Source organism: Melanotaenia boesemani, chromosome 17 (assembly GCF_017639745.1).
Source record: "Melanotaenia boesemani isolate fMelBoe1 chromosome 17, fMelBoe1.pri, whole genome shotgun sequence".
Classification (NCBI taxonomy): Eukaryota; Metazoa; Chordata; class Actinopteri; order Atheriniformes; family Melanotaeniidae; genus Melanotaenia; species Melanotaenia boesemani.
In genome coordinates, this window is record NC_055698.1 from 7,636,748 (window position 1) to 7,662,036 (window position 25,289).

Genomic DNA, 25,289 nt, shown 5'->3' on the forward strand with positions numbered 1-25,289 from the left:
CTTAGAATTACACCTAAGAACACTGTTAAGAGTTGACTTATAAGTAAAAAAAAATATTCCTTACTAAAAGCTGCACTTAAAAGTGTCTCACTCACACTTTTAGCAAAGTGTAGGACTCAATCTTCAGTGTCAGTCTCAGAGCAGGGTTACAACAGTAACAGGTGCCGCAAACAGAATTTTAGATGACTTCACTTCCAAAAAAACTGAAATGATCAATTGCTGAATGGAACCAAAGAATATAAAAATATCTTAGAGAGACATTTCTTAGATGGGAGTGCATATTTTGACAATAATCAACAAAATTATACAAGTATTTCTGGCAATGAATCAAAAATAAATTTCCTGATTTAACTCTTGCCTGCCCTTTACAGTTCATTCATTGGGCAACTAACTTGAAACTGGTGTGCGGTTAATTTACTTTCTTTCTACCGAAGTTACAGTCCACGTACCTGAAACCAACATGGAATCAAAAAGAAAACCGAACTGGAAAGAGGAGGAGATACTCCTACTTGTAGAATTAGTCGATCAAAAAGGACATCATAACAGGGAAAATTAGCAAAATGGTTTCAAGCTGTGATAAGAGAAACACATGGGAGGAAATTGCAAACCAACTAAATGTATCTCAAGCCTTCTGTTCTAAATCACCTGACTCAATTTAAATGAATCCCGCAGCCTATATTTCATTACCTTGAGTCAGGTGAGTTAGAACAGAAACACTGAAAACCTGCTGGATTGCAGCCCTTGTGGGACCGAGTTGAATATTCCTACTTTACAGGAAACTCCTAACCAGAGGTGTCCTAACTTAGGACACTCTTAAATATTTGTAGGAGTGATTCTTAGACTTGAGAAAATTGATAAATAGATTTTGTTCTTAAGTTAGTGTGTAGGACTAAATTCCACAATTTCTTAGCACTTGGGACTAAAATAACAATCTAAGACACTTGATAAATATGGCCCCTGGTTTCTCTAAGACCTCTAGAAGTGATAAAACCATAAGGACATTTTATTAGATTAGAGATTATTCATCCAAGGAAGCAACAGCGCCACCCACAGCACCACAAAGTCGAACCCATTCACTCTTTCTTTTTATTTCGTTATGTTTCTAACAAACAGATGGACTTTGGTTGCTTATGAAAAAGTCAATAAGAATATTTTCATATGCTAAAGCTGTGCTACAAATTTTTTTCTATTTACATACAGTATAACAGGTTACTCTGCAAGGTCTGACTGTTATTAATATGAGGATATTACTATGTGTGCCTGCCACATTCTAAGCTTTGACTATGTAGTGATCTAGCCTCATTAAACATTAATAATGTTAAAATAAAATATTTTAATAATCAATAGAAAATATTAATTATGAATTTAAATCTCAGAGCACCACCAAGCTTTTTCTCTTAATGAAAGCATGGAAAACCATTAAAGTCCTAGATCATTTAATTGAATGAATTAATTCATTCAACTTAATCAAATCAGTCTCAAGATGCTAAATGAGAATACATAAGTTCTCGTTTGAACTGACAAAGACATGATTCAAAGGAAAGAAATCACAAACAACTAAATAAATAAATGTGAATATTTATTAACTAGTCTAAACGGCATAATATCAAAGGGAATATTATATAAAATAAAGAGGTGAATGGGGAACATGAATCAAACAAATACAGTAAATGGAAGTGTGATGTAAAACCAGACTCTAATGATAAGGCAATGTAAAGCAATGTGGAGCAAAAATGAGAACAGAAGTTGATTAACCTTTTTTATTCTTAGTGTTTTCTGAAAACAAGCATGAATGCACAGCCTTTAGACTGATAGGCCAAGCCTTAATAACTATTCAAGATTTTAATAAGGGCAACATCTGAAGATATGCCTAATTTACGAAATGGGATTAAGTTGTACTTCATTCGAGGGATTTGGTGAGGCTTGGAGGACACTGTGATACTGTTGACTTTGCACCCTTAAAGCAGACAGGACCACGTCTTTGTGTCTGCAACTTATTCCCCCCAGTCCCAGCGGTGCATAGCCTTTATAATTTTCATTTTTGTTTTGAGAAGACAGCCTTAGGTGTTTTTATTGTTAAGTGTATAAAAGCAGCACACACACTCTATGGCAACTCAGACACACACGCACCATCTCATTGTGCACAGGCAGGTGACGCACCGTGTTGCTCATAACTGTCCCACATTTCCATGTGTACAACAATAAACCAGAGTAGAACAGTTAATCATTGGCAAAAAACTGAAATGTTTCTGCTTGACGAGAACATTTTCCATAAAATGTATTTTGCTCTAATATAGGTCGCAACAACATCTGTGTACAGGGCAGGCTGCTTTGATTCATGTTCTTACAATAAACTATCACATTTTAACGTGATAAGGTCCCAGTTTTTTTTTTTATTTGGGTGACAGCTCCACGCTTCTTTAGGAAAGGCCTTTAGCTTTGATTACAGCCGTATTCACTGTGGCATTGGTTCAATAAGCTTCTGCAATACCACATTTATTTTCCATCCAGTGTTGCATTAATTTTTTTACAGGATCTTGTATTGATGATTGGAGAGTCCGACCACTGCTCTATGCCTTCTCCAGCACATCCCAAAGATTCTCAATGGGGTTCAGGTCTGAACTCTAATCCATGATGATGTCTCATGCTCCCTGAACCCCTTTCTTACAATTTCAGCCCGATAAATCCTGGCATTGTCATCTTGGACATCCTGTACAGTAGGCTCTAGGCATGATGGCTGCATTCCTTCATCTCCCTCTCTTTTTACATTGTTGCTCCCATCACTCTGGAACAGGGTAAACCTGGACTCATCAGACCACATGATCTTCTTCCATTGCTTCAAAGTCCAATCTTTATGCTCCCAAGCAAACAGAAGTCTTTTTCTCCAGTTAGCCTCATGATTAGTGGTTTTCTTTTGACTACACAAATGTTAAATTCCAATTCCTTAAGTTTCCTTTGCATTGCGCATGTGGAAACATTCTTACCTTTACTATTAAATGTAGCCCTAAGTTTTACTGTTGTTTTTCTATGATTTAATTTCACCAAAACTTTAGGTGGTCACCCATTTGTTGTTTACGTATTAGTTTGAAGTTTTGTTTTTGGTTTTCTGGCTGTGGAGCGCCTTTGTTTTTCTGGATTACACCTGCATCCCCTTAATCCTCCTGCCTCCTGTTTCTCTGCCTGCTCTTGGGTCAAGCTTCTGTCACACCTCATGACATCCATTTACATAGATCCATAAGCCAATCTCTAGATAGTACGGTACAGTACACAATATGGTCTCATTAGATTCATTTGAAAATTATACTGACAGCCCAATGAAATAAATATTTTGGTCCACAATCTGCAAGTTCTGATAGTTAACAGAGCCACAACCTGGCTTCATAACTAGACAGAAAAATAAATAAATAAATAAATAACAAAACAAATCTTGAAGTTGCAGATATGGACTATTCACAAATGCCCTACTAAACCTGTTTACTATATATAAAGGTGGTCACAAGGGGAAAGGAGGTTATTGTTATGCCTTTTATCCTGTTATCAGAGGTTTGTGAAAATAATTTCCCTTTTAATGTGCACTATTAGTAGACACACAACTGACATCATGAGTTCTAGTAAGCAGTCCCAGTCGAAGGTAATGAGGAGCCCCAGGGAAACCTCAACTGTGGCGCCTCTAAAAACCAAATATGTAAAAAACCTGCACACATTGTTGTTTTTTGCCTGAAACTCCAGCAGCAACAACTGAGGAGTCAGTGATAGGCTCTCCATCAGGCTTTTGCATTGAACTGGCGTACTTGATAAGTGCATTTAAAATATTAAACTAAATATCATTAAATGCTTTCACAGTTCTCTTGCATTTTATCATATGAAGTACTAATCGTTCAAAGTAAAGCACAATGGTGACATTTTACTGGATTATAATGCTACCGACATCAGCACATACAACAAAATCAATAAATCTTTGTAATTTGGTTATTATTTAAAATCTTTTTAATAAAAAATATTGCAATAGCATTTATTTAATATGGTCCACGGGACTAATCACCTTGTCTAGGGCAGGAGTTCTTAACCTTTTTTACGCTGGTGAGCGACTTTATAAAATGGTCTAGGGCCCATTCAAATCTCAACTCTGTGTTAGTTTAATTGATCTCAGTCTTGGTTTAATTTTTATTCAATAACTAAATTGCACTTGCAGTTTAACAAGCTACAGCCTTGTGAAATAAAACGTGAGACATCATTTCTAAAAAAAAAAAAAAATGTGACACGATACAATGAAATCATCCCAAAGACATTTATACATCACCTGTACGTGAAACCGCACATACAATAGAATAGAATAGAAATACTTTATTAATCCCTTTGGAGAGTCCTCAGGGAAATTTGGGACAAGATGCCCAATAGGAAAATAAGTCATGGAACAAAAACCAATTTAAAAGCTCAAGTCAGCAATAATAATGAGTAATATTTTTGCATTTTAGGGGGCAGTTCTCTTTTTTTAAAAAAATACTTCTTTAAAACTTTTGCTAAGGCTAGGGGCTAGCTCAGTAGCTCAGTCTTTTTTTTATTGGAGTTTGTTGAACAACTATACCACCACCAAGTAGTGAAAAGTTGCATTGCAACTGAGCTTTTCATGATAAAGTAAAATATCGTGTGTTGATGACACTTACTGTATATAACTATTGACAGTCTTCATTTTTTATGCCTATTAACTACATCATTTGGGCAAAGCAGGAATGTAACCTGCATCTTTTCAGATATTACCCGTCATGGTACAGATCAGAAAGGAAAAAATAACCCCTGCAGTGAAATATTCACCTGTCTCAGAAGAAATGCCGTTCTATCCTTTGAACATTGGGAAGTATATTCTAAATATCAGATGGAATAACAAACTGTGATGGCCCACCATTTTGGTTTTCCTTTGGCCTTGTAATCCTGGGCAAATTTGTTTTGATGGATAATTATAAAAAGTGCTGCAGCTGAGAGGTTGAAGTTGTTAAGCTTAGCTTATCTAGGAGGCTTCTCTTTCTCTCATTGGACAGATATCTTTTCTCCACATGGTGTATTAGATTTGCTTTTGCATCTTTGTAGAACCTTTTTACAAACACTTAGAACCAATCATTCAAACTGCTGTTTTTCCGCATTTGCACACCACACTTTAGTTTATTCTGTTCCCATTTAAATCAGGGGTGTCCAGGGGTGCTTGAAGACTGCTGTCCTGCAGATTTTGGATGTTTTCTGCTGTAGCACACCTGAAACAGATTAATGGGCCAGTATGCTTGGGCAGCACATGACAAGAAGCTGTTGAGGAAAGCCATTTAATTTGTTTTAACTTGAGGACTGGAGCTGTATTACATGACGCAAACACTGTTACTTACATAAGTCAGGTTTGTGGTAAGGCTAAACACACATCTGTGTAGAAAAGAGGCATCTGAGGTGTCATTGTTTCCAGATATTGTACATCAAAATATTGTAAAGACTGTAATTTTGCTCAGGTATGTTTTTACTTCACATTATTACACATTTTATCTCACATTATGGCTTTTTTTTGTTGTGGTAGTGTTATAGTTATAGTGATTTCTGACAGAACTGGTTAATTTTTATCTGAAGATATTTAAAAATCTGTGCTGTCAGTATCACTGTCACTGTCAGTATGATTGATTTGGACCAAGACGAAATATGCAATCTTATGACATTTTTAGATCACATTGTAGATTGCCCCGACCTCTCATCCCACACAGTTTACAAATCTGACGGCAAGCACTGTGGATACAAGACATGGATATCCCATCTGCAAGTACGTATGGCAAATCAATGGGAATGAATTCATGAATTACAAATTATGGGAGCGAGAGCAACTGAACAGATTTACATATGGCTGTTTTCATTTCTGCTGACCGTGGGTGAACTCTGCAGTGTGCGGTGCTTATGCTCACTCTGAAATATGTAAAACATCTCAGAGCTAGTTTCCAACTCACAATACAATGACCACTCTCCACACAGGAAAGTTTGACATACCATCTCTGCAGTGTCACACACTGTTGCAGTGACAATGACTGATCAAAGCAAGGTTTTCTCTGGCTGTCTTCCTATTTTCCTTCTCTCTGTCGCTTTTCTCCTTGCTTTTCTGATTCCATGACTCTTGTTGCCATCCAACAAACAAGTGCACTTTTTATTTATTGGCAGGTAAAACCAGATGTAGGTTATACAGTCCTACTTCCGGAAGCGACATGTTAAACTGAACTTTTTGTTTTTCTTGTTAAATGAACCATTGCTTATTAGAATTTTAACTGATTATTATTCGTAATCAATTAAGTTCAGCCCAGTTAAGGGTGAGGAGTTCAAAGAAACCATACCAGAAAAAAAGAATTATACTAAGCTAATTGTTTCCTAAAACAACAGCCAAGCATTTTGTTTCAGATGTTTTACCAACTAATCTTGGTTCAAATAGTGGAAACTGATCCAAGGATTTACTCAGTGAAACCCATGAAACTCAAAACCAAGTGTTCAAGTTGCACATTAGCAAAATTGTCAGAGGATTGAAACAACTCTGATGTAAGCTTTTCTTAACTAAGTTGTGGGTGGGATCTGTGTCCATAACATCTGAAGCAGGATCACCAGATAGATAGCAGTGGACATATAAAAAAATGAAAGTTAGATTCCAATATTATTGGATGAGATGCTAATGCATTACTCTTTCTAAGGGTCATCAGCTATCAGTACTCATTTCAGCAATATATTGTCTGTATAGTTCTCTATTTTGTCTTAACTCAGCTGTTACCATTAATTTGGCTAATCTGGGTGGACAACTAACTCCATGAACTCTTGTTCTTGTTACTCTAACAAGTGGAGTAATTAAATACTTTAAAAAAATAACTTGTTGAATGAACATGAAAACATGGGAAGGATTTCTACACAATTAAATAACTTTCCTACAATTAAGTTTTAACTGACCATCCATGAGTTGGATTGATGTAAAATATTATGGCTGATTCAACGTATTTACTGAAGTTGGATCTGATTAATTTAATTGGGTTGGTTGAACTACTTTTACTGTAATTTATCTCACCCAAGAATTTTGAATAGGATCAGCTTCATGTGGATTTATTTGGACTAAATGTTATCCGTGCTAGTGTGAAATTAGTTCAACCAGCAAAAAACTGAGTCAGACTCTGGTTTAATAAATAAGTTGAATCAACCTCAATACAACTATATATGAAGTTGAAACAACTGAATGTGATTGTGTAAAAATACTTTCCATGTTTGTTTGTTTTTTTTTTTAAACATTCAAGTTATTTTTGAGTGTAGATTTTAAATTGCATTGATTTAATTGTATATGTGAGGTGCTTTTGCAGACATCCATCAACTCTTGGATTTGTGGGGACCATACAGCCACTTAATTATAAGCATATTAATTGCTGCTATCAAAAAGCTACATTCTTTTTCTCATGCAGAGGACAGCTCAGTGTTTAGGTTGCTAATGAAATGAAATGAATGAAATGAAAAATACTTTATTAATCCCAAAGGGAAATTCAATAATGTAGTAGTAGTAATTTTTTTTTTTTTTTTTTTTTTTTTTTTTTTTTTTTTTTTTTTTAAGCAATCACATTAATTAATTAAGGGCTTTGTTCTTCAGCCTGATAGCTGCTGGAAGGAAGGATCTTCTGTATCTCTCTGTCTTGCATCGGACTTGAACAAGCCTCCCACTGAACACACTCTGTTGTTTCGTCACGGCGTTGTGTAGAGGGTGTGAAGGATCTTCCATTATCTTCGTCAGCTTGTACAGAATTCTTTTTTTGATGATCAACTCCAGCGGCTCCAGAGTTACTCCAAGCACAGAACCAGCTTTCTTGATCAGTTTGTTAATTCTTTTCAAGTCTCTGGTTCTGATGCCGCTGCCCCAGCAGATTGCTGCAAAGCTGATTGCACTTTCAACAACAGACCTGTAGAACATTTGCAACATTTTGGTGCAGACGTTAAAAGATCTCAGCTTCCTTAAGAAGTAGAGTCTGCTCTGACCTTTCTTGTAAATGTACTCAGTGTTGCTTTTCCACTCAAGTCTGTTGTCCAGCTGAACTCCAAGGTACTTGTATTCCTCCACCACCTCCACCTCCTCTCCCATGATGGAAACACTTCTATGTGTGTTCTTGTTCCTCCTGAAGTCAACAATCATCTCCTTTGTTTTCTTGGTATTCAAGATGAGATGATTGTCACCGCACCATTTCACAAACTGACCGACCAGTTCTCTGTACTCTGCTTCTTGTCCATCACTAATACACCCAACAACTGCTGAGTCATCAGAGTATTTCTGCAGATGACAGAACTCAGAGTTGTACTGGAAGTCTGAGGTGTACAGCGTGAATAGAAATGGTGAAAGTACAGTCCCTTGTGGTGTTCCAGTGCTGCTGACCACCATCTCAGACACACAACCTTTCAGTCTCACAAACTGTGGTCTGTTTGTGAGGTATTCGTAAATCCAGGTGGTTGTGGAGGGATCCACCTGGAATTTCTGCAGCTTCTCACACAGCAGAGCAGGCTGAATCGTATTAAAAGCACTTGAGAAATCAAAGAACATGACCCTCAAAGTGCTGCCTGACTGGTCCAGATGAGAGTGGGCTCTCTGAAGCAGGTATATGATGGCATCTTCAACCCCAAGCCCATTACGGTATGCAAACTGTAATGGGTCCTGAAAGGTGTTCACCTGCTTGCTGAGGTGAGCCAGTAAGAGTCTCTCCAGGACTTTCATGACGTGAGATGTCAGGGCGACTGGTCTGTAGTCTTTTGGTTCAGCTGGTTGTGGTTTTTTAGGCACTGGAACAAGGCAGGATGTTTTCCACAGCACCGGGATTCTTCTCTGACTCAGGCTGGTGTTGAACAGGTGCTGGAGAATCGGACATAGCTGTTTTGAGCAGGTCTTGAGAACTCTGGGACTGACACCATCTGGACCTGCAGCCTTGTTCTGGTTCAGTTTCACCAGTTGTTGCATGACTTGGTTACAGGAGACAGACAGAGTGGAGGTGGAGGCAGAGGAGGTTTCAGGAAGTCCTGATGTGGAGGGAGATGAGGTTGTGTCCAGGTCCTTGACTGAGCTGCAGGGTGACAGAGTGGAGGTGTGACAGGAAAGCTGTGGGCTCATGGAGGGTGTGTGGCTAGTTGGGGTTGAAGCAGGAGATGAGCTAAACCTATTGAAGAACATGTTCAGTTCATTCGCTCTGTCCAGACCTCCATCGGTCTGATCCTCCTTTATCCCGAAGCCAGTGATCTTCTTCATTCCTGACCACACATCCCTCACATTGTTTTTCTGAAGCTTACTTTCCAACTTCTTCCTGTAGTCCTCCTTGCACTTCTTCATTTGTGTTTTAAGTTGTTTTTGTGTGGACTTCAATAACTCCCTGTCTCCATCCCTAATAATGCTATGCTAAGGTTCAACAGGTTTTGACCTCATGTAAAATTCATATGTTGACCTTTTATATCAAGATTTCCTAGCACCCAATTATAATTAAACTTACTCTGAAACACTCCATGAAGACAACTAAGCCAACCATTTGAGCATAAATGTCAAGATTAACAGTTTCTGTTCCTTGGTTTACGTATCTTTTTCATGTTCTGAGTTTTTGGCATGTTTTTGGTTTATGTTCTAGGTTGTATTTAGGGTCATGTTTAGTTCTGTGTTGCTTTTTAGTTCCTGCTCATTAGTTCACCTAGTCTGATTAGCTCTTTGACCTCACTTGTGCGGCGAGGCGTGGCAAGCAAGAGGGTGAGACTACAACACCTACTGGGAAATTTTACCCCAGTAAATATAAAAGGGAACCACAGGTTCTTACATACACCAGGACAACAGAGAGTTACTTAAAACTCCAGATTAACAGAACTTAAAATTAAACATAAGAGCCGCTAGTAATCCCATCCAGTAACCATAGGCCTGGGGCCCTGAAGGTCAACATATTAAACACACACACACACACACACACACACACACACACACACACACACACACACACACACACACACACACACACAACACCACACTTTTTAACAAAAGAAACAAACACATACTAAGAAAACCACATAAAAGTCCAAACAAATCAAAAAGGCAAAGAAATCCAAACCGTGCAAGAAAAAACAGGTTGTAGTTTAGATGAGTCGGCATGAGCCCAGCCATGTGCTTGGTCCCGATGGGGTGGAGTCCAGCAGGGAGGATGTATCCAATAAGCAGGCAGTGCTTAACTAAATAGACCCAGACAAAACGGCACAGTGTCCAGGGACGCTGGAGCAAAATCCTACTCACAGCCAACGGGTTTCATATTAAAAACATGCAGCATCAGAGGCTAGATGATTCACCAGTGAGTGAAGCCTCCCTTAACCGAAGGAGGAAGGGAACCGTAGACAGACACTCAACTCCTGGTTGATGGGGAAGGCAGTTTGGCCTGACGCTAAGTTACTGCAGCAGCTGAGAGAGTGGCAGAACCAATGCAGGCTGCCCCAACCACAGCCAGCAAACTGCCACACTGCAGACAACATGAAGCAGCTTTAATATCCAAAGAACAGGAAACCTCTGCGCAACATAGGTGACACGGTAAATCAGCGATCAGAGTCACCCAGCAGGACCAGCCTCGCCAACTGTCAACATGCCACAGAAGGGAAGAAGCCACAAGCTGAGAAGCAGACACTAAGCAAGCTATAAATCTGTCTGCTCCACCCAACAATTACCACTGATGGGTCACACCTGATGGGTGCAAATTGGAGGAAGATTAAAGGGCGGAAGCCTTTCACACCACACTTGTTGTCATTCATTGTATTTAAGCCACTGGTTTTCACTTCCTCCTTTGCCAGTCTGTTGTTTGTTGCTTCTGTTTGTTGTCAGTTAGATGTAGTCCATGTCATGTCTGCAATTGTTGGTCCATCTGAGTTTTGCCACCAGAGTCTTTTGTTATGCATTTTACTTTAATCATTTGTTCCTGCATCAGTCCACCTCCTGCCTCATCTGTCTACACTTGGGTCCTCATGTCCACGGTATCCTGACAATAAACATATATTACTTTGCAGTCCCTAATGTCGAAGGTCCTACTGCTTTTGCAAGATGGTGCTGGCAGACTGCATATGTCTCCATAACTTGTTTATTACTTTTCAGCAGTAATTTGATGTTGCATTTAGAGATAACTGAGTCTAAGGCTTTTTTTGATAACCATGATATGAGGAATCAGAAGGAAGTCTACATGTACAGAAAAACAGATGCAATTCACCTTCTGAAATTGATTAAGCAGCCATTCTGGAGCAAGTTCAAGGCTTTCAGCCTTTTCTCTTTATATGGAGATAAAACATCAGAAGGCATGTGTCTCCTTTTTTTGAACAAACAGTAAAACCATAATCCTTCTTCACCCCTGTTAAAACTCAGTCTAACTGGATACCTTCCATCACTTCTATGGCTGCCGTAATGTCAAGCAAATATCCTCACAAGGGTGTTAGTGCCTGCATGAAAGGATGCTGGAGTCTTTTCAAGCTACTTGAAGTCATCTCCTCTAAGGCTCTCTATTGTGCAGCAGGCAGGAACTGGGTTATGGCTTGCGGATTTAGCATTTCTCATTTTCCAGAGCAAGAAAACCATTCACTTTTGCACGGCCAAATTCTTCCTACAGTGTTGAGGGATAAGCCGCTGGTGAAGACCAGTAACAGGCTTTTCACTGCACAATGCTAACAGGGCTGGGGATATACGAAGTGTTGTGGGCCGCTGTTTGCCTACACCTCTAACACTTACTAAGGATATGCATTTATTTAGTGCACACAGAGGGTGTTGACTGAAAAACCCCCTGGTAATTAGCGTGCCTGCAACTTTTATAATTTCTCCTTGATCAAGGGTACCAACAGCTCCAAAGAACAGAGGAATACTGTACTTAAAGTCACTTGTGATTTAGGATGAATGACTTAAAGACATTTCTTCCCCTTTCTTTCCTTTTTAAAAAGCAGAGGAAAGATTCCTGCTATTAGTTGACAATTTTTGCAACAATCTTCTTTTACTCCTACCCCATCATCAAGCTTCATCATCTCAACTTCCTATCATGCAAAGTCTTCTCAGCCTTTCATCTCTCTCTCAACTTATATTTTCTTTTGCTACAATCAAATTGCTACCCCCTCCAACCTATCCCTTCATATACAAACATCTCACCTCTTCCAGTATCTCCCTATATCCTGAGAGTAGTGATACCCCTCACCCCCACCCTCTTAGTTCAAGAAAAACTACTATATCCACTCCTGTACCATTGCACCGGAGGAAAAATAGCTTCTCCAGTCATTCCACTCTAACTTCCTCCTCCTTGCAGAAAATCTCATCCCCCCTTTCCCCTCATTTTTCTATCAAGTCACTTTCCACATCTCTGCCTCAGGATTCCTCCCTCCCCTCATCTCTTTGCCTGCCTCTCCTCTTTTACCCCCTTCTCCCTTCACGATTTTACCTTTATTTCCTCCAACTGCCCCCTCCCGCCCTGTGCCACATTGCCCATTGTTTTAATTATTTCTCCATCCCAATTACCAGGTAGCCTCCTGCTGTGCACAGAACCTTACATCCCTGCCTTGTTCTCTCCCTGACCTGAAAAAGCTTGAGCCGCTACCACTTACTTTTCCATCCATCCTTTTTATTAAGCGTCAGTGTCATGGCAGCCTGATGTTTGATAGCTTGTTAGCTCGCTTCCAAAGAAGATTTTAATTCATTCTGGCATATCAGAGGAGGAAGTTATTTTGTATTTGTCCCTACAACCAGACCCCACAACCACCACTGGCATCCTTTCTTATGGGTAAATTGCAAGAGAGAAAAAAAGAAAAACCCTTGATGTTAATATGGAAATTAAGTTAGTGATGCTAGTAAACCGACCTGGGCAATTGGAGCTGACAGCCAGAACTTTGACCTTGCAGTTTAGACGAAGATCAGACAGACTAAAGGATGTCTCTTCTCCTTAGAAAGCAGCGTTTGATTATTTATGATAACAGGGATAGACAAGGGGAGGAAATTAATGCCATAGATGGGCAATGAAAAATTAGGTTTTAGGTTCTTGGATGCGTGTCCTAGTTTTCATCTATCTTCTGTTTGTAATACCCAGGGAATCCCTGACAAAACTATATAAGGTGTCTGAGATGTTTTAACAACTTTTCTTGCTTGCAGTAAACAAAACTGGAAATTACATTAGAAGCATAAACTAAGAAAAGCAGGAAAAACCTCCCATCAGTGTACTCGGTATTATTAAGCATTACATTTCACTTGGATAAAATCATTTTTAACATCTTATTTCTTCTCCCGACATCTTTGAAGATTCATTCATTATTGTTTTATCTTTAGTTGATTCCTTCGTTGATGTGGAGCAGAGGCTCACAAGTCTTGTGGGTAATATGTGTGCTAAACTAATTAGCGCCAGCCGTGCTGTGAGGAAACACAGGGGCTTTTCAGTCACTGATGGAGAAGGAAAATGATGAGACATCTCAGAAAAAGCATGGCCACCCTTCTTAAATGAGAGTGAGAGGAAGCAGATCTTAGAAAATCTTAATTTTAGATGCTCTTGAACTACAAAAAAAACTCCTCACTGTTCATTTTCCCGTCCCAGACCTCCGACTGCTATATTATACAATAACAGCAACAACAAAAAAAAAAAAAAAAAAGAGGTGAACTTTCATATTCTCTGTCATCCTCGCTGGATCCTGGGAACTCATCATCAGAAAGGCGTCAAACTTTTAATGACTGTTGTAACTTTTTATGGTTTGCTAGTTGTGCCTCTGATAATGTAGTGTAAATTAACCATGGATATAATTTAATCATTGCAGCTTGGATCTGAACTGATTCACAAGCTAATAAATTATATATTCTTGAATAGGATGCAAATTCTCTTTTTAGAGTCATGCAGTACTTGTATTTTATTTCATTTTCTGAAGTAAATATATTTAATTCATTTTACTCCTTCACTTTAAAAATAACTATATATACATATATATATATGCATATATATATATATGCATATATATATATATGCATATATATATATATGCATATATATATATATGTGTATATTGAAAGGGCTGGGCATGTTACCACATTATTATCGCATTAACACAATTATTAATTAACACTGTTGATTATTTTATGTCTTGTTAAACCTTTTTTTTTTTCCTGAAGTTCCTGCTTACTGGCTCTGAACACAGAGAAACCATATACAGAGGCACCACTTGCCAACAGTCAAATGCTTGGGTCCTTGAGCCAGAAGGGGTCCTCCGAGGGCCAACCAACGTTGATTCACTACAGAGCAGTGACCATGTGGAGACTTTGCAATGACAGTCGTCAACCGGAGCAGAACTCCATAAATAGGCCCCTCCTCCACCGCTCAGAGCTGCAGCAGTGATGCATCTGATGTAAACCAACAGGAGAGTGGGTTTATTACAATGAAGAGAAGTTTTCTCTCTGACACTCCCAAATGAAAGAAGAAAAAAAGCAAAACAGAAAATAAGACAGTGGTAAATAGTGCAGATAATACAGAAGCTAATTTAACTCGGAGCAGCTCAGTCTGTCCTGGTGAGATTCTGGGTGTCGCAAGGCTGATATTACCTTGATTTAGTTATCAAATTAAAACCGTGTCCAGCTGAACTAAACATTCAAGCTAAGAATGCAAGTTATTGTGCATATTGTGACTATTTCTCTCTCATCACCATCTACAAGCCGTGAGATTCTAACCCTGCTTTGTCTGTCCACCTGATGGCTGGAAATTCATCAGATTTAACTCCCGCTGTGTTTAGAAGGAAGCAGCTTCACACAGCTTTAAATTCATCCTGCTGACTTTACCTTTTAATTAGACAATCCTAAAAATTTCATCCTTCTTTGTCATAAATATTTGATTCTGTTACATTAATATTTAAGATGAGATTTACAAGAAATTTTTAAACTGTGTAAAGATAAAACTGCTGCTAAAAGCAGTTTATCTGTTTGGTGTTCGGAAGCCAACAGTTACTGCATTCTCTTCAACTTTTGAAGGGAAAGGACATTTTACATGTATCAATGTGATTAATCCCGATTAATCGCAATTAAAAATGTTATCACTGCCGGGCAATAACATTATAATGAAAAACAGCCAGTAAGCAGCCCACAAAATCTGCCCTTGGACAAACCATCCCAACATATCCAGCAACCTTTTGACATATTGATGTGTAATTCTTCTTTCAAAAATGGTTTAAAAAATCACTTTTGTGGAGCTGTATTCAGCACAGTGTTTCAGCCTCTGTCTCTCATGCGCACACACACACTCACACACACACACACTGCATCGATCCATACTCTCTTAAAATCCCCCCACGCTAAAGAAGGAGGAACTTTTTTAACTTATTAACATGTGCATAATGTAACAACCAAACAGTAACAGTACTTTTACTCACTGAGAGCCACAATCAGAGCTATCCCCACATTGTAGGCAACAACCACTTGCTACCACCTGATCTTTCCTCCTCATTTCTGGCCACAAACACAGACAGCCAGAGCTCCTGCATCTGGCGGATGGGGGTAAAGCAGTGGAGAGCAGTGTCTTCCCTTTGGAGAGGCTGCTTTCCCCCACACTCAACAAACAGCTGAGTTTGCCTCTAACCTTTCTTAAAGACTAAAATTATTCCAGCTTTTTCTCAGAGGGACATTGTGAGCATGAGAGGGCACGTTTTCTCTCAGTCCTTTTCTTGTTTGCAAATCGTTCTACCAGGGAAAAAGCCTCAAGTATTGTCGCTAGCAGCCATTCGCAAACTGTATTTCCATGCTGCGTCAGCCTTTTCCTCATAAAAACACACTGTGTCTGTGGTACCTGGGTCAAAAAACTACAGTTTTCAGAGACTTTGAGGGAAAGCTCAGAAGCTGAGTTTGGGGTGAAGCTGAAGAGTCCAGCTCCAAGCATTGCAAAAAATTTTAGGAGTTGTTAGGAGACCATGAACATATACTAAAGCCATACACAAACATGAGCAAGAGGAATGTATACTGATTTACACAGAAACAAATAACATTCAGTAAATTATTCAACTTTTTAAGCTTGATTTTTTTTTCTTAAAAAAAAAACAGCTTTCCAATGTTGTGGAATTTTGTTTATCAAACATCACACACTAAGTGAGAATCAAACAAAGTATTTTTAATAAGAGCTGATCAGCAATGAGAGTCCCACAGTCAAGAAGTTTTGGCTGCACGAGTCTGAACAGATGCATTTGGGTTTGGTTTATATAAACTAGCATGAGCTGATCACATCAAGGTAAATCATTAGTCCTCCGTTTCAAAGGAATGTTACCAGACGATTGGAAGGGGAGGTAAATGAAGCTCACTCAATTCTTATCTGGGTAGAAGTCATCCTCCTTCCTCAGTAAAACACAAGACAAGGTTTTGTAACAATACAAAGTGCAGACATGTGTATAAAATTTTCCATTACACCAATAAACCTCTTGACAAACTTCAAGGTTATTGTCACCAATCAAACATCCCCCAGCAACATACAGCTTTCCATTAAGAAAGTAAACATGAATTCATCTGATAAATCAACTCACCTGAAAATGCATATATAGTCTAGTTAAACTTCACATTTAAACCAAGATATATAGGATATGTTCAAGGTTTTTCAATGCACATGACATGAAATACAATGAGAATATCCAGTGAGCAGCAGATGTCTGAATGAAAATGTCTTGTTGATGTCAGGACAGAGAAGAATGGGCAGACTGGTTGGAGATGATAGAAAGGAAACAATAATTCAAATAACCACTGGTTCCATCAAAGGGATGCTGAATAGCAGCTCTCAGCTAAGAACAGGAAAGTACAATTCACACACTCCCCAACACTGGACATATAATGATGGAAAAAAGTTGCTGGTCCGATGAGTCTCCATTTCAGTTCCACATTCAGATGGTAGGGTAGGAATTTGGTTAATGATGACCTGGTTCTTTGGAAAGAGCTGAAATTCTTATCGCCACTGAGAATGCTAAATGTAGGCAGAAGTTTGTTAATCTACATGTAATACTTTCTCTGCCAAATAAAATACTTTGTTTTAAATTTAAGAAGAAAAGTAACAGGATGCATGTCTGAACATGTGGGATTTAGTTGCACATGGGCTGATTAAATGACTTTTGTCACAAATGTACATGCATCATGTCCTAACTGTCTGTGAGTGTATCACATTTGGATCTTCTAAGATCCAGTACTGGAAGATACAGAGAGCTTAACCATATGCTTTCTAGAGGAGGGTTAGAGCATTTACCCCCATTATACAGCAGCAGGTACATTATCAAGATCTCTCTCAGGCCCATTCTGTTCCCCTCATTAGTGGCATTAATAAGTAATTCAGCTTTCTAACTTCCATTTTCCCTTTCACCTTGTTCTAACACTATACACGCCTTGCCTGTAAATCTTCACCCTTTTCCAGCCCACTAATTGCTTTCCTTTCTACATAATTCCCCCACAGCTCCCAATATTGCAGGACACATTGTCACTGGTGGATATGTATGACACACGGTTGGTGAGAAGTTAAATGGGGAGGCTAAATGATGCTTCGTGGCCTGGGTGATGATTCGAATGATAATGACTGCAATGATAAAGGACGCTTCTCCAGCCTAATAGCGTTTGATTTCCCCGTTGGCCAGCGAGGAGAGAGATAGGAGGTATCGGGGTTGTTCATCCAGTGAGAATGACCTTTAATTTCACAACAAGGCCCTACAGATAGCACACGCATCTCTGTCCACAAACCCTCATTAGACCCTAGAGCTGGAAGCAGGAGTGAAACTTTACTTGGCTGCGAGCCGGAGAAGTTTACAAGGTCAATCGCCATCATTGGGTGTATGAATTTTAGATGATCTCAGCCTCTTTGGAAAACGTTATCTCAATGGAATAACTGAGTAGAAACATAAAAACTGAGTAAGAACTTGGTCTGAAATCAATACATGGTTGATGTGTCAGCCTGATGGGAGCTAAATCTGAACTATAATAGTTTATGAAAGTCAGAACTAAAAACACCCACTCAGTTTTCCTCAATGTGTGTCTGCCTTGTAAAACAATCCAACTCCAAGTCACATTTTATCAAAGGTTAGCACACAGCTCCTTGCCTCACAGAGGTGGTTATAAAGCTAATATTTTCCCTCTGAAATCCTTTCAGGTGAGACTTTAACTACCGCTGACAAGGTATGTCAATGAACAGGAGGAAAGTATAATTTCTCCACAGTTTATTTAATTACACAGCAACCTTGGCACAAAAATAAATCCTTATCCTCTTATTTTCTCTGAGGAAAATGTATCTTTTCAGGAAGCTGCTCTGAGAATCTGAATCTTGTGAGGTGCCGGTGAAGGCTATATGTAGGTTTACTTTGCTCCACAGCACTGGAGCAGAGAATGAGGGCATAAAGCTTGTTCCCATCCTCCATTCGTTTCTCGTCTGTCTTGACAAAACCCAATAACTACCCAGTGTTCCAGCAATAGGCTTCCAAAAGAGTGAGGGGTGGGGGGAAGACGTGAGAATAATAATGCTCAAGTGCCAAGGAGGGAATCTGTTTTTATCAAGCCAACACTCCAGAGGACGGCCTCGACAACATTCCCCATGGCGTGCATGTGTCAACTCAGTAGCAATGAAAAATACAATTTTTTATCTGCCTCCCACAGCTGCCCCTCGCGACCCTCGCCGGAGCTGAGAAACACCAAAAATACTCACTGATAAGAGGGACCCATAAGGCCAGAATGAATTCTAATCACTTAAGAACATGTGTTGTGGTGATATTGTCATGTTCCCTCTGCAGAGGTAGTTAGTATAACAGCACAATCACGGAAGGACTCTGCAGGGATGCTTATATAAATATGACATTGTTGTTTATGCATGAGCTCCTTTTGGCAGGGAAATGAATATCTGGCGCTTCTGTTTCAACAACACAAGGAGCTTTGCCAGATATATTTGGACTCAAGCTTTCTGTCTCTGTTAGGCTGTCAATTACCTGATTGTATTAGTTTCCTGGTTGCCTCCATGGTTTCTCTCTTCTACACAACTGAACTGTCTCACAAAAACACACCATGTATGAGAGGTGATAGCAAAAAAACAAAAGGTTTTGGAACCTCTGTCAAACTCCAGCATTGTTGTTGTTCATCACTATCTACTGTTTTTTTTTTTTTTTAATTAACCAACACAGCACAATCTTTGTTATTAACTCACTGGCTTCTTGTACAGGAAATATGGAAATGAAACCACACATGAGCAGAGACCGTTTCAATTCAATCAGACCTCTGAAGACATCATCTGCTTTTGTTCTTTTAAGGCGGTCGGATCGGTGCTGGAATGCTGACAGAAGAATTGGCGCCCGACAACTCTGACATGATGCTCGACTCCTCCAAGGCCCCATCAGTCACCCCGGCGACAGGAAGCAGATAGAAACAGGAAGCAGAGACGAATGACAGACATGTTTGTTGGGTAATCTGACACTGTTTGACTGGGCTGCTGTGTCTTCCTCCTGCTCCTGTTCGACTGGTACACACAGCTGTATCAGCCCTGTTCTCCTTTGCAACCTGCACGGGACACTTGCAATCATTGCTTGTAAAATCCCGTAATTACAAACTCATATGAATCTATTTGTCCCGCCATTACGGGGGACTCTCAGAAGACATGACTAGAAAAAAAGGCCTTCATAATGAGAGCAGAGACCATTAAGAAACTTGAGGCTCCGAACGCAATAAATTATACACAGCATGCAAGACATGTTTAAATTCTGTTTGCTGCCCCCTCATTACAGCCAACACACTTAGGCCTGTAATGCATGGTTAATGGGAGGACTGGGAATATCTTGAGAGAAAATAAGGCATTTTGAAAATAGGCCCTTCAAAACACATGGTTGGAATTACATGCTTTTAGTGAAGAGAGGTCAGTGGCTCAGGGTTCATTTATCATATGAAATACATGTCAATTACGCAGCTCACAGAGGATCGGTGGATGGTTTGGTCAATGTGAAATTCACAATATTGTCCAGAGAATAAGAGGCAAATGAAGAAAAATGAGGTTCTGATGTCAAATATTATCAAGCGCTTTACTGCTGGACAAGGGTTTTGGAGGAGGTTCACCAGTTGTGGATGGTACAGTATTACCTGCACCTCGTGTGTCCGAGTCTAATTCAATATCTCATTACTTTTGGTGTGAATAGGTTGAACGGAGACGATGGTCGGTGTGTCTTGATGATACGCCAGGGTACATACGGTAAAAGGCCAGCGCTTCTTTCTGATATTAAGTATTGATTGGAAGGATTGATCTAAACAGCGGCCATATTAAAGGAGCACTGAGACAGAGCCAGTCAAGCAAACAGTGGTAGGAAAAAAAAGAAGAACATTGAGGATAAAACAGAAAAAATATTAGGAACAGCAGATACCTGTGAATGTGCCTGAGGCTGTGAAGTTGGGAATTAAATGGGCAGAACAAAGAGAAAAATAGAAGGAGAGCACGAGGCGAGTAGCTGGATGCTTCAGGCTGGAGAAGGTGACACTAATTGGGGTGCTGGTGGTGTAAGCTAGAAATGACTTTTCATATTTGTGCAGAACTGGAATGTGGAAGCTTTTACAGGGTTGTGGCATGTGTCAGGAATGTTTGTTTCTGTGTCAAACGTCCTCCATTCAAATGTTTCTCTCCACGTTAACAAGAAAGACAGAATGGCGGAAACAGAGGTGGTAAAGAGACAGAACAAAGAGTTTAGTTGAAAAGCTCTTTTTCTGTTTGGTTCTTAGCATTCACACATATTTGGCCCTTCTCCAGTAAGAGAAGAATTTCTTTTGGATTAGCCAAGGTTTACCACTGTTCTGGATCAGTGCAAACATCTGTGGGGTTGAGGTTGTCCTAACCAGGGAAATCAGGGTTCTGGTCACAGAAAAATCTATAAGTGACTCTAAAACACAGCTCAGTTCACATCACCTGCAATCAATATTAATCTTTTCCTAACTTTGAAGCCGCACTAATCTATACTTTAAATTGAACAACGTGTCGAGTTACAGCATTCGTTTTGAAAGGGGTCATTTGTAGTGACAGCAAAAAGAACTCGATTTCATGTAATTCAATAGCCTCTTTATCGTTTCAGTTTACTTTCCCATCTGCTTCTAAGACAGAAAACATACTGCACGCTACCCGGCAAGCATCAAATAAAGGACTAACAAAGCTGCGTATTGTTATGTTGCGTCAATACTTGAGGTCAAAGGTTTTGTTTGTTTGTTTTAGATATATATATATATATATCAATATATATATATATATATATATATATATATATATATATATATATATACTGTATATATATATATATATATATGTATATACTGTATATATATATATATATATATTCATTATTTATTATTTTTTTCCAAATATAATGAACAAACAATTATAGCTTAGGTTGTTAAAAATTTAATTAGAAAAAAAAGATCAGTGATCTTCCTTGTTATGATTTAAACGTTAAGATGATATATAAATACAACGATATACTGACCATTTTACAAAGTAGATATTTATATCACAGTTTGAACATTGATAACATCACTAATAGATTAAAAAATAAAAAAAAGGAATAAATAAACAAGTAAATAAATAAATCTTATACATGTCAGATCTTTTCTAGTTTATCACAAATAAGGATTTCTTCTATCATGTGAATGTGTAGGGGACCTACAGGGATTTCCACTTCAGTAAAATTAAGTGTCTAGCCAGCAAAGTTACAAAGCTTACAGAATTTGCATTGTTGAAAAGAAGGACCAAGTCAGTGGAACAATTCCAAAAATAATCAATCAGTACATTAGGTTCTATTTTCCTCCCAGTAGTATTTTTTTTTTTTTTAATTTTGAACATTTACTAATAATTTAAAGACTTCTTTCCTAAAACAGCTGTAGAACCGGGCAAGACTAAAACATGTGAACATGAACATCTGGAGCTTCACAACATCTGTCCCAGACTGGATCGATGTCCTTATAAAATTTAGACAACTTGACTTCTGTTACGTGGATGTGATACACAACTTTAAACTGAATTAGACCATGTTTTACACAGACCATGTCATGATCTGTGGGTTTTGGTTTGGGTTCTTTAGTCTTGACATTTTGAGTTGTGTTTTTCTTGTTTTTTATTTTGTAGTTTTTATGCTTCGTGCTGTATTCGGTTTTGCTTCCTGCTTTCTGTTTGTGGGTTCATATGGTTTATTTTTCTAATTCAATTTACCTGCTTCTTGTTAGTTAGTTCACCTCTGTGTACAAATACCCCTCAGTTTAACTTATTCACTGCTGGGTAAATGATGTTCTTTTTTTTTTTTTTTTTTTTTTTTTTTTTTCCAGCCTGTTTCTCTTTTTAATTTATTTATTTTGCATGTGTGTGTGTGTGTGTGTGTGTGTGTGGTGTTCTGGAAACCTGCTGAAGCAGAGTAATTTGTATTTTTGGGTAAATAACATCTAACACCTTCATCCGCCTTCCTTCCGCTTGGTTCCGCATTTTGGGCTCTGTGTCCACACCACAACCTGACAGAACGAATTGGTTCACCGCGGAGACAGTGGACCTCAGCAGGTAGGAGGACGCTTTTGAGGAGATGCGCCTGGCAACAAAAGGCTATTCTGACTGCATGGCAGGACCTCAATCCATCCAGGAACAGATGGCAGCAGCCAAGAGGTTTGTGGATTTGTTGACTGCCAAGCCCTGGTACCTCAACTTTCCAGGTGCGACTAAAGTGTTGGCAGAGGCAAAGGAGGACTTTGATGCCAGTGCGTCAGCATTCCACGTTGGCACTCTGGTCTATGTTGCCTGTCATGATCTGTGGGTTTTGGTTTGGATTTTTGTTAGTCTTGCCATTTTAAGTTCTGTCTGTAGTTTTTCACTTCTGAGAGTTTGAGCCAATTAAATGGTGTGCAAAGCCTAGCCATGCCTAGGGATCCCCAGCTATATGTACCACAAGGAGAATTAAGTTGCCGACATGACACAAAGACGTAGTTCTGTCAAGTTTAAGGATGTAACATCTATGACGAGTGGGAGGTGTCACTGTGTCCTCAAAGCTTCACTACTGTGCAATCTCTAACATGAAAAGGCCCCAACTGTTTTTGAGCTCTATGCTTCCATACTACGCACATTTCTTTTGTACAGCAACAAAAATGACTCCAGAAAAATGCAATTTGTCTAATGTTTGTGCTTAAAAATATTGTGTAATATCTGCCCATGGAGTTCACATGTGCACGTACTCCTCAGGGACTGGATGATATATGGCGAATTCTTTTTGTCATTCTGTGTTTTCTATCTACACTTATAGATGAGCAGCGGAAATGCTTGTGTGTGAGCAGGGAAGATGCGTACATGCCAGTCCTTGGGGAGGAGACCTAGCTATGCGGGTCAGGGTGGCTGTGATCTGAATGGAGAACATTAATATTTAAACACAGGCTCCTGAGGGAAAGAGACTGTAAATGATTCATGATTTATACCGTAGACTCTCAGCAGCAAAGGCTAGAGCTCCGTAAAGATTCCTCCCTCCTTATGTGCCCTGCTCTGTCCTCCTATGCCTGCATGAGATGCCTTTTATCTTGCATTCAGTCTTCAAGGGTGATATCTTCCTCACGCATCTCTTGATTATATATTTTTTTCTCTAATTTACCATCACCTTTTTTTTTCTTGCTGGTAACTTTTAAATATGTTTGCCCTTAAATAAAACATTAAAAAGTACAAGATGATTTTTGATACACTACTTTAGCTTCCCTAAAGCTACAGGAAAGGAGGTTGTAGGTTAATAACTTAAACCCATTACATTTAAGGGTCAGGGCAATAATTTGAGAAGCAATATAGTCCACTCTTGCATAATGGATGTCAGAGTTGTTCTTATATCCAGATTGAGAGTCCATTCATGCCAAAGACAAACTTAAATTTAAATTCTCTCTTTTTGTATTCTAGGTATTTAACAGTTTGTATTAAAAGATAAAACTTATTGTGGAAATTAGATTCACTAACATATATATATATATATATATATATATATATATATATATATATATATATATATATATATATATATATATATATATAAAAACACATGAAATGTATGTTGTTTAAGCTCTCCCTAAGTTCTTGGTAGAAACCAATCCTTCTAATCTGCAGGGTAAAGGCTAACTTTTTTAAGCTTACAATTGGTTGCAAGTTTTAGCTATTGATAGCACAATATTAAAAACACAATATGTCTAGTGGAAGCTTGATATGATCTGTGTGTGTTGGTTTCACTTTAATGTGAGAGTCTGAACAGCTGCTATGTTCCTCTTTCTGGACTGCAAAGCAGCAGAAGGAAGGTCGGGCTAATTTGCAAATTCACTGATCCCAGAACGCTAAATGAAGCAGAAGTGTAGAGTTACTTCCAAGCCAATTTAAGGAATAAAGGGCTTGTTTTCAGTCTACATATGTAGGGGGTTAGGGGTGTAAGCAATGCCAAGAGAAAGACTTTAACAGGCAAAAATTACAGTTTTGATGCTCAGTTAAATTTTGCTTCCAGCAAATAAGTACATTTATACCAACTAGTCCCATTTACCAGTACCCACACACACACCCATGTCTGGATTGGACAATAGGGACCCCCCATTCTATCTATCTATCTATCTATCTATCTATCTATCTATCTATCTATCTATCTATCTATCTATCTATCTATCTATCTATCTTAGGTAGTTAAATATTTTAGTGTTTATTAATCGATATAAGTGCTCTGCAGTAATTTTTTACTCAGAAACAGCTAAAGCTCAACAGAGCATAAATGTTCACGTAAAACCAGGTGATTAGGCTGGTTTTCATCATAAACCCTCTACACTTGCAGATATAATTTACACTGAATCAAATTAGGATTTGCCAGTAGATGTGATTCTACTTGTTAACATAAAAGTTGTGTGGAGTTTAAAGTACATAAAAACCCCCTTTAGTACAGTCCAAAAAAAAAGATTTGCATCTAACTTGAGTGCAAGCAAGTAAAATGCTTACATTAAAATGAATGAGAATTAGTGCAACTTAATGGGACTTAATGCATAAAACACTTGGTGGAATAAATATGAGAATGAGGTATTGTGTATATATAAACAGCTATCTGCAGTCTTTACTGGAAGGTTGTTTACTTCTACTAGAGGCACCGAGGCCCCTAAATTTCCTTCTATTTACTCTTTAATCCCTAAAAAGAGAATTTTATATTGATTGTAAATTAGAACCAAAATAACTGATAAACTACTCCACATATTTATCAAACTATATGCTCTGCAATGTACTGACTCTTAAAAACATCAAGCTCGTATTATACACATTCTT